Raw genomic sequence first — 11,668 nt, 5'->3', positions numbered from 1 at the left:
GATTTCTGTTTGGTTTTTTTTTCAATATCTCTCTTTATTGAAATTGTCTTTTGCTTCCTGTATTTGCTCTTTTAACTGTCGATTGGTGCTATCATTCAGTATCTGCATTTGCTCTTTCATCGCATCATTCAATGCCTGTATTTGCTCTTTCATCTCATTGTTTGCTTCCCTGATCATTTTAATTATGTACATTCTGAACTCCTTTTCTGTCATTTCTTCTGCCATGCTGTCATTGGATTTTATTGATGTAACATCTAGATTTGTTTGGGGCATTTTCTTCCCTTGTTTTCTCATATTGTTCAGGAATCAGTGGGTCATTAAGATATTGCAGATTTCCTCTATCGACTTATAATGTCCCTGAAGATTGCTAGTATATCCCCTCTTATCCTTCAGTAGCCTGAAGTCTTGTAGGAAGTTGATAATGCGGAGCTCCACGAAGAAGCTGCCTCTCTAGCGTGGTGACCCTCAGGTGGCGTATATTCCCTGCTAGTGGGCAGAGGTGCCTCCACTTGTTGAGCAATGGTCATCCAACGGGGAACTAGGCTGCGGGCTGAGGCAAGGCCTGTTTGTGCTTGTGTCTCTGGTTTTATCGTCCCTGTGGGAAAACCTCACCTGCCAGGGAAGACTCACCTGGTGGGGACGTCTCGCTGGTCAATTCCCCTCCTAGAGGTTCCCCTCAATCTACAACTACCGCCTGGGCTGGGCTGTCTTCCTCTGCAACGTTCCCAGGGGCCCGGACCTACATCCTGGGCCTGGGAGCCTCACCCTTTGCAGGCGAGTCTCCTTAGGCTGCCTCTCCCAGAGACTCTGCCCGCAGTCCTGGAAACTTCACTCTGCCTCTAGGAGTGTCTCTGTGCGGCTCTTCCAGCAAGAAGCCAGCTAGCTCCTGGGACCCTGCTCTGCACGTAATCGCCTGGCTATGCGGTCCCTCCTCTGAGCCGCCACCTGGAGCCCCATACAATAGCTCTGAGACCCAGAGACCCACCACACACCTCCTCCTCTGGACAGCTGCCCGGTTTCCGACACAGTCACTAGGAGTTGAAGCAACTCACTTCGCATCTCCTCCTCCCGCCAACCACCCATAGCCCTAGGCAGTCACTCCAAGTCCAAGTGACCCGCCCTGTTCCTCCTCCTCATTCTCGGGGTAGCCCCCCAGGTGTTCAGGAGCGGTGGCTCTGAGACCAAGTGACCCACCGTGCTCCTCCTCCAGGCAGGCCACCAGTGTTCAGGAGCGGTCGCTTTTAGTCCAATCAACTCACCACTTGCCTCCTCCTCTGGCAACTGCCTGTGGCTCTGATGCAATCATTCCTTAGACCAAGCAACCCACCGCGCTCCTCCTCCAGGCAGGCCACCGGTGTTCAGGAGCGGTCGCTCTGAGTTCAAACAGCTCGCCAAGCAGCTCCTCCTCAGGCAGCTGCCCGGAGCTCCAGTGGTTGCTCCAAGTCCAAGCGCTGTGCTGAGCCACCTCCTCTACAATGCTCCCAGATGTCCGTGTTTACCGCTCCAGCGGGGGGAGGGGCGTCTTGCCGAGCAACTCTACTTCACAAAGTTCCCTGCGTTCTGGGACTACCACCCCATCTGGGATGCCTCCCCAATGGGAGAGACTCACCCGGGGGCTTTGAGTTGGTCCCAAGTCTCTCACTATCTCCTCTTTTGAATCTTGCGTCCTGGAGCAACGTGAAATGCAGCCGCCATCTAGTCCGCCATCTTGAAAACCCCAGGACTTTATTTTTGAAGTGAGGATTTTCATCAAAATAAAAACCTATTCTTTAATCTGATTTGACATCTTCAAATTGTCACTTCAATTATAGTCAAATAATGCAGAACCTGTTCATCTTTCTCCCCAAGCAGTACAGACACCTGTGGATGGTTGACAAATGTTGTTATCCCTAAATTTTGGATTTTGGTGGTCAATTCTGATCTTGCCTAAAAAACTGGTTGGCAGAGTCTGTGATATTCCTGTCCTAGTTGCTCTGTCTCCTCTCTGGCTTCTTCATCAAGTCTTGTCTGTTTCATCTTATACTTCATCAGTATGTTCAGTTGCTGCTTGTTCTTTTTCTGAGGTATTGTTGCCCTGTCGTGGTTGGAGTTGAGCTCTTTTTGTTGACTGGCTGTGATGCCTACACTGTGCTGTTCTTCCAACTGGGAGGGGAAAGAAGGGAAGGAAGAGGGGGTGGCAAGTGGCTGGCTTCCCCTTTCCAGGCTGCCTACCCCAGTACTCCTCACCTGCCCTGCTCTCCATCCCTTGTGCTACCCTTGAGGCCTGAGGACAAGAGAGGGGTTGGGGCTCCTGCCTGAGGGAGGAGGCTGAGTTCAATGGCTGGGCTCCCTTGTTGGCACTCAGTGGTGTGGCTCACTGCTCACTCTCCTGTGTCCTTTTTTTATAACTTCTCAATTACTTTAAGAAATGTTCCTTTATGAAATCTCGGGGGTGGGGATTATGGTAATGCTGTGGTTTCCTCCTCTCTGCTGGTTCTACCCTGGGTCTGGACTGGTCCCCATGTCTTATTGTGGGGCTTCTGCGGCCTTTGGATTGTGAAGACTGTGAAAAGAGGCTTGTAATCTAATAACGTAAGTATAATAAAGAAATATTAGCCCTCATGGAAGAAGAACAGGATTTACTGGAGTACCAGTGACAAAAGGCCAGGTGCAGGAACCAGAACACACTTGAAGTCAAGAGAGCAGCCTGGATGTCAGTGACCAGAAACCTGGAACTTCAAGGCTTGTTTCAGACCTTAGTATGCCAGCGGAAATTATGACATGATCCAGGTATATCCCTCACTCATCTAATGACCATACCTCACAAATGTATTCTGCAAAACTTCATGCATTTATTCTGTCAGTTCCTCTTTAGGAAACGGCTTATCCTGGGTAGACTCAGCACCAGACCCTACTGCAGTCTCAACCCTATGTTGTCCATCCTCAGGCAACACAAACATATGGACTGCCTCCTTTAAGTGAATTGTGGCCAGAAATGAAACCTGAGAGTGGTGTGATTCAGACTCCATCTCCAAGTCAACACTGTATTCTTACCTGCACTGTAGAGTTAACTACAAGCCAGCCAAGTTCAGCAAATTATTCTTATCCCATTCAGTCTTCAAGCTCAAACACCAGTCTGATATCCACTTCATCCAAAATTGCCAATATTCCAGCAGCAGTAGTTGCTGCCATCTCAAACCAGGACTACCCCACCTATACTATTTGTCAGAATCAGTACCAGACCTGCTACCCCAACTCCAGCGTTGAAGTCACAGACCAGACTAATAGTGATGCTAAGAGTACCACATTAGCAACTACCCCATGCCAGATGGAAAACCCTAGTCATGGTACCTTCACTGATAGCACAGAGACTTTCCTCTGGAGATGCTTCCACAAGTCAATCTTTGTCCCAGACTACATCAAGTAAGATGCTGATGACCACTCCAGGAAAAATATGACTGGCAAAAACCTGGGGGCAGGAGGAAAGCTGAGAGCAGTTCTCAATATGGTGTATTGGAACGGGTATTTCTGTGGGACTTGGATGAAACTATCATCATCTTCCATTTCCTTCTTTTTTTTATTTAAAATTTTATTTTTACAGATTTTATTTTGAGCTATTGTACACAAATAGGAGTACAACTTTTTATTTCTATGGTTGTACACAATGTAGATTCACACCATTCATGTAATCATACATATACATAGGGTAATACTGTCTGTCTCAGTCTACTATCTTTCCTTCCCCCAGTCCCTCACCCCATTTTCCTCTATACCATTCAAATTTCATCTACTCTTCTCTTCCCCCACCCCCCTCATTATGTATCATCATTCACTTATCAGAAAAAAAAATTTGACCTTTGGTTTTTGGGGCTTGGCCTGTTTCACTTAGTATATATTCTCCAACTCCATCCATTTATCTGCAAATGCCATAATTTTATTCTTCTTTATGGCTGAGTAATATTCCACTGTCTATATATACCACAGTTTCATTATCCATTCATCAATTGAAGGGTATCTCGGTTGGTTCCACAATCTAGTTATTGTGAATTGAGCCGCTATGAACATTGATGTGACTGCAAAACTCTACTTTAGGGCAATAGTAACAAAAACGGCATGCTACCAGCACCAAAATAGTCAGGTAGACCAATGGTACAGAATAGAAAACATAGAGATGTACTCACATGAGTACCGTTATCTCATACGAGACAAAGGTGCCAAAAACATACAATGGAGAAAAGATAACCTCTTCAACAAATGGTGCTGGCAAAACTGGAAATCTATACACAGTAAAATGAAATTAAATTCCTATCTCTCACCCTGTACAAAACTCAACTCAAAATGGATCAAGTATCTTGGAATTAGTCCTGAGACCCTTCACCAAATAGAAGAAAAATTATGCCCAAATTTACATCATGTTGACTTAGGACCAGTCTTCCTTAACAAGACCCCTATTGTGCAAGAAATAAAAGTAAGAATCAATAAATGGGATAGATTCAAACTGAAAAGTTTCTTAGCACAGGATACAATCAATAATGTGAAAAGAGAGCCTACAGAGTGGGAGAAAATCTTTTCCACACACACTTCAGACACAGCACTAACCTTCAAAATTCATAAAGAACTTAAAAACCTTTATACCCAAAATACAAAACCCAATCAATAAATGGGCCAAGGAACTGGGCAGACACTTCCACTCCCTTTCTACTGGATCCTGTGCCCAGAAGTTTGGAAAGGACCCAACAGTAGTGACTGGCTCAGGCTTAGCACAGGAAGAAATGATTTTTGAAGTGTCTGATACACATCTATTTTTCAGTGACTTTGAAGAATGTGACCAGGTACATGTGGAGGATGTGTCATCTGATGACAGTGGCCAATACTTTAGCAACTACAGTTTCTCAACAGATGACTTCAGTGGCTCAGGAGGCATTAGTAGCTGTGGTACCTCTGTGGGTGTCCAGGGAGGTATGAAAAGACTCTCTTTGCACTACTGAAAAGTGAGAGAGAAATTTATGATAAGCATAAAAGCAACATGGGTGGCCTCCTCAGTCCCCAAAGAAAGGGAGTACTACAGAGACTAAAAGCAAAAATTGGAGACTTATCTGATTCCTGGTTAGGAACTGCATTAAAATCCTTACTTCTCATCCAATTCAGAAGAATTGTGTGAATGTTCTGATCACACCCACCAGCTGGCTCCAGCCCCGGCCAAGCTTCCCTGTATGGACTAGGAGAAATATTTTCTATTGAAAGCATCTATATGCTACTAAAATTAATAAGGAGAATTGTTTTGAAGGAATTGTGTCAAGATTTGGAAAGAAAGTCACATATGTAGTGATTGGAGATGGACAAGATGAAGAAATTGCAGCCAAACAGCACAACATTCATTTCTAGAGGATCACAAACCATGGATAACTAGTGTCCCTTCACCAGGCTTTGGAGCTTGGTTTTTCTCTAAGAATTGAAATGAGGAGTCTTCCTCATGAACTCCTTTTCATTGCTGAAGGGAGGTAGAGAGCAGAACCAACTGGGAGCTTCCTTTCCATCCTTCTCTCCCACCATCTCTCTCTTTCTCTCTCCATGGAAGGCTGGTGAGAACACAATCAGAATCAACAACTGCAATTTTTGCTATGAGTGAGTTGCAGCCTGTGTTCATCCTTGTACAGATGCAACAGAGTCAGATGAGAGCACTGTGGACCTGCTCAGCTACAGTACTTCTATTGATTCTGTTTTGTTTCAAAGAATGAAAAGAAAAGAAAATTCTGTGGGACAGACTTGTAGCCTTAGTCTATGAACAGACGGTGGGCTATTCTTTTGATAGAATAAATGCCACAGAGCTTTATAAGAACATCTCTTGCAGTCTTTAGATCTTCTCACCTGTTTTTTTTATAGGTAATGGTCTGCTCTCTGAAGCAAGATTCCCCCCACTTTTCTTTATCTAGCAAGAGCAGGCCATGTAGTGTTTTCATTAAGACGGTTGTTGAAATACCTAAAATACCTTCTCTGTCAGCACTACCTCCATGGCCGCTCCATGGTCTGCTCTCTAGGATGGTTTCTTCTTGTCTCTGGCGCTCTGGACTTTGGCATTTCCATCCTCAATGCCTCAACCCCCTTGCCAGCCCCTCTTCCTTTAACCATACAGCACAACCCTGGAATCTCTTTCCTTCAGGGAGTAAATCTTAAGACTTCAACTTCATTGAAAGGCTAACCCCAAGAAGCTTATCCTCCAAACCAGAGAGAAGGGACTCAGGATTCTTGGAACTTCACTTTCCTTGAATCTTGATATAGGAAGAGTCCATCTATTCCTTCTGAAGAGAAGAACACTTCCCACCAGATGGTCAGCCTGCAGCCTTTTATGTTTTGGTCATCAGGTGCTGGACTCTGGCCCCTTCCTGCCCTCTGCACTTTACATCCATTTCAGTGCATCTCCAGTGGGTCCCTTCCCATTGAACTCCAATCAAATTAAGTCTAAGCACAGGTTTATAACTGCTTCTTCAAGGAAGCCCTTCAGCCACATGCAGGGCATCCCAGGCACATAAGTACCTATATCTCTGCCTGAAACTGGAGATCAGATTGTTGTAATCATACCCATGGAATGCCCTGTGTCTCAAATCCCATTCTAAAATGGGATGCCGGAGATCAGAAAGACTGTGTTGTAGGGCTGTCTGCTCTAATGCACTGACAGGTGCCATCCCATTAAGGATGACCTGTATTCCAAACATGATTTTTTGGACTTCAGATGCCTCTCTTAGCTGGAAAGGCATCAATTGGATTGGATATATTTATGTGACTGTGGGCATTTGTGGCTGTAGAATCATTGACCATAATGTTATATATAATGAGAACTATCTTGTAAACTTGAAAAAAATAAAGTTTATATTTTCTGAAAAAAAAAAAGAAATCTTAAGGGTCTCAGGATATAGTTCAGTGGTAAAGTGCTTGCCTGGCATTCAAGAGTCCCTGGGTTCAATTCTCAACATCACAGAAAGAAAATCTTAAGGCAATAAACCTTTCATTGAACTTTATAGTACGTTCATATATTTCCTCTCTGCATTGAACAGTTACTATTAATGTTTATTCAACACTGACCTGGGAGAATTAGGAAAACAGATGAGGGAAAGAGGACTTCTGATTGAGAATTTATACTTCAGAAAAATTTCAGACAATGCTCTGACTGCTGATTACGGCCAGACTTCAAGAAACACAGATGTGAAATTTTTAGAACAGCTCCTGGTACATAATATACTCACTGTAATTGTTGACCATTCACACCCTCATTCGTGAATCAGTTGGCTATTTAAACTGTATCAGACATTGTGCCTAGGTACTGGAGATGAAAATAAGCATAAAGTTGTGTTCATCTTTGAGAGGAAGATCACAGTCTACTAGAAAGTGTTCCTTCTTAAAAGAAAATACATATAGCAGTATTCCACATACTAAAAGAGTGTAATATATGGAGTAACTTAACTGGCTTGATGAATTAATTTTACTATCTGTCTGAGTTAAATTGACTATTTTAGGAAGATCAAATGCTAAAACCTTAGGTGACTTAGACTTTTTTATTTTGTGTACTGGGGATTGAACAGAGGGGCACTTAAGCACTGAGCCACATCCCCAGTCCTTTTTTGTACTTTATTTAGACAGAATCTCACAGAGCTCTTAGTGCCTCACTTTTGTTGAGGCTGGCTTTGAACTCAAAATCCTCCTGCCTCAGTCTACCAAGCTGCTAGGATTACAGGCACTTGGCTTAGATTCTTAAATAAATAGTATTTACATTGTTTTTCAATGGTTGATACAACTATCTCAGATGAGATTTTTCCCTAGTAGGAAATAAAATTTTAAAGGTAGTTTAAGTAAAGTCAACTTGGAATATTTAGAAATCTTAGAAGCTGTTGTTCTATTGAAGAAAATGATTATTTCCAGTTATAAAATTTGGGGTGATATTTACATTGCTTTCTTTGTACTTTGTTATGCTTGAGTTCTTTAAATAAGCATGTACATATACTTTTAGATTATTACCTAAGAAAGAGTATCTTATGTAGAGTTACCTAACCTAGCTCCTTACTCCCATTTCAATCTTCCACCATTGCAATTCCTTTTCTCCACTATGTGCTTTCAGAAATTGAGTCTGATCAATGCCTAAAAATCTTTTAAGGGCTTTTAAAATAAAGGTGTGAGTCCTTCACATGACCTGCAAAGCAAGCTTGCATGATCAGTATCTGCCTTCCCCCATAGCATGACTCTCATTCCCATGTTCAAGCAACATGAAAATTTTATAAGGTGCTGTTTTATCTTTGTACATGTCCTTTCTTTTGCCTGGAAAATTCTCTTCCTGACCCATACCATTTGCCTAGTGAACTCCAATTTATCCTATGTGTCTCTGCTTAAATATTTACTTCTCCGGAAGACTTCCCTGACACTCCCCCTTCCCCAAACTAGATTGTCCTTCTGTTTAGTGTTCCTAAGGCACTATGCTTCTTCATGCTATTAGGAAAATTGTAACGATGTAGCTATCTGTGCTATTTTTAGTTTGATGTTTGTCACTACTAGTTTGCATGTTTTTGAGATCAGGGTCCATTTGCAGTTTTTCATATATAAATTTAATAAAGTATAAAAATAAGGCTTCTGTTTTTAGAATTTTCACTGTATGGCTGTAAAAATCAATTATATGCAACAACCAACCTCTAGATTTTTTTACCATAGGTTTGGTAATTATTTCTTCTTTTAAAAAAAATTATAGTAGTAGATGGACAGACTGCCTTTATTTTATTTGTTTATTTTTATGTGATGCCAAGAATCCAAACCAGTTCCTCACATATACTAGGTAAGTGTTCTTCCACTGAGTTATAACCCCAGGCCCTGGTAATTATTTGTAATTATAGAAATTTCATTTCTATGATTATAATTATAGAAATTAATTATAATTAACTAGTAATGAATATAACTATATAATACTCTTTAAACCATGAAGGATTACTTTAAAGTATTGTATATGTACAGAGGCAAGGGGTTTACAGACATCAGATTTTTGAAATTTTACTTTAGTAGATGAGTTTCTATGGAGACTTGTTTTTGTCATTTGTGGTATATTCACTTTTTTAACATAATGAATTCTTTTGTATATATTTTTGTTTACAAACTTGAAGATAACTTCCTGAGAGTAGTGATAGTTTTCTTCTTTTTGCATCTCCTTACCCCCCAATAGAATTCTGCATATGTTATAGGTACTACACTTCAATGAATAATTAGTATTACTTTTTCTGAACATCTGAATAATACATTTTTTATCCCCAAATCTTTGGAAACTCTCTGAAATAAAATTTTGATTACACCAGTTAAAATTAACAATGATAGCCAAGTACAGTGACACATACCTGTAATCTCAATGGCTCAGGAGGCTGAAGCAGGAGGATTGCAAGTTCAAAGCCAACCTCAGCAACTTAGGCCCTAAGCAACTTAATGAGACTCTGTATCTAAAAGATAAAAAATGGGTTGTGGATTTGACTCAGTGGCCAATATCCCCTGAGTTCAATGCTCAGTACCAGAACAAACACAAAACAACAGAAAACAAATTAGCATATCAAAACTGAAAACGAACAAAACCAAGAAAAAAAATGATATGGGTGTGAGTACATACTAACAAATTTTTCTTCTTGAAGCCATACAGGGAAGTACTTGTGGTGAGGATAGACTTAAAAATCCAGCAGACTCCCCAGTTTACAAACCCTGTCACTTAATGTTAATTTGGGATTTACATCTCTATGCCATCCTCCCTTATCCAGTCTGTGCCTTGTGTTGAGCTACAGTCAAGCCTCACCTGCCACATTCTCAGCTCTGTGAGAAAGATTGGCTTTCATTTTAAATCATTTTTCCTCTTCAGTGTGGCAGTTCTTACTGCTTCTATTCTTAGTTTCCCAATGCACTACTACTTGATCCTTTTATTCTAATGCCATATATCTGGCATAATGTTTACTTAAAGAGTCTCCTGTAAGTCAGAGAGGCAAACAGTTATTGTAAAAAGCAAAGACCAAAGGAATAAAGTGCCTAGTTCAAGTTGACTCCAGAGTACCTGGCACTCAGGAATGGGTCTGAGGCAACAAGGCTGAGCAGTGGACACCCTTACCCTGCTGCTGGCTGTTTTGCATTCTGCTGTAGTTTCCTTTCTTTGCTGTTGCTGGACATAACCCCTACCACCCCCCTTGCTGGTCCTGCATTTACAGCTGAGGATTTTGACTATGATGGACTCATACTTGTAATATCTGTTGAGTTGTTTTTAGTGACAGTTTTTATGTGGTGCACACCTCATTGGTTTGCTAACCAACACCAAAAAGATGTGGTTTCTTTCATAACCAAATCAGAAAATATATGGCTTTCCTGAGACTTTATAGAGCATGTATTGTTTGTTATATGAACCTAACCTACCTTGTTTTCTCCTATTAAGAAATACAATTCTACTTTGTTCTAGTGGAGCTAAATTGGTCACACATAAGCAATTTTGGTTCTGTTTAGTGAGTGAATTCAAGGTTTTCATGACTAAATTTGAGCTATACTTATTTCACATCAGTGATAACAGCCATTATACTATGTATAAGTAAAACATTTCCTTTTTCTCTCACTGTGTCTTACTAAAGCCTCCCCCCATTCCCCTGGTTCTTAACAGAAAAAAAAAACCTGCTTTGATCCATATGTTTATGAATTTCTTATTCTCTTGCATTAAAGGGCTAAGAAATGGTGAGCACAAAGCAGTGTTCTAGAAAGGACTGTAGGTCTTGGGCTTTAGGCATGTGCAGTGTTAAAAGGGGCAAGACTAAGAGTGGACAAGGTGAGGAATGAGTGAACCTCTGCCCCTGTTCTACCACGGAAGATCCACTTAGTCCTTTATATTTATAGTTACAATAAACTATAAATATATAGCTTTTATATTGTATATTTTTATATTTTATATCTCCTTTATATTTTGAGTTAGAATATAAGATCATGTTTACAAAAGGGGAAAAAGAGGTTCCACTTACCTTTAAAACATAAAAGAAAAAAGGTTAAAAGTCATTGGAAGAGAATGGTCTTATAGATAGGGCTAGGGCTTTCTTTCCAGTTGCCAGACCAAATCCCTTCATCCCACACAGGAAAAAATGAAGAAATTAGCAATGTTTAATAAGAGCCAAGAATCGCAGTCTCACAATTCTCTCCCCCCTCCTCTCTCTCTCTCTCTCTCTCTCTCTCTCTCTCTCACACACACACACACACACACACACACACACAAACACACATACCAATCCACAAAATAGGAAAAACTGGCCATTTCTCTAAGGGAAATCCACATTGAAAGTTAGAGCAACTATGGTTAGTGGGTTGTTCATTTCCAAAGTCAATGGATAACATTTTTGTGCAAGGACCAGGCTTTCTCATCTTTAAACTGGAGCCAAATAGTTTACAATTGTTTCTCCTTTTAGGACTATTTCCAGAAAGTATAAAAGTTCTTCCCACGTAATTGAGTGACAAGGGACCTTTCAATTTTGGGCAGACATGGATCTCTAAAATATATGCTGTGGATGTATTTCTGTGTAAATTTTAGGAGGTATTCACCAGCCCTTCCTCTAAGCCAATGTGGGTAGACCAAGCTGATGACTCTGCACACACTAAAGCAATCACCATATGTTTGAAGAAGACAGGATTAGAAAAAGGATACCATGGGTTATGG

At 41.1% G+C, this 11,668-nt stretch overlaps 1 pseudogene; it reads left to right on the top strand.

The window, feature by feature from the left end:
* Positions 1 to 2,789: 2,789 nt before the first annotated feature.
* On the top strand, positions 2,790 to 5,484 carry LOC124991498 (eyes absent homolog 3-like; annotated as a pseudogene).
* The last annotated feature ends 6,184 nt before the right edge of the window (positions 5,485 to 11,668 follow it).

This window comes from Sciurus carolinensis, chromosome 8, assembly GCF_902686445.1.
Source record: "Sciurus carolinensis chromosome 8, mSciCar1.2, whole genome shotgun sequence".
NCBI lineage: Eukaryota > Metazoa > Chordata > Mammalia > Rodentia > Sciuridae > Sciurus > Sciurus carolinensis.
Note: the sequence above shows the minus strand (reverse complement) of the source record. Positions and strands in the feature narration are given on the sequence as shown.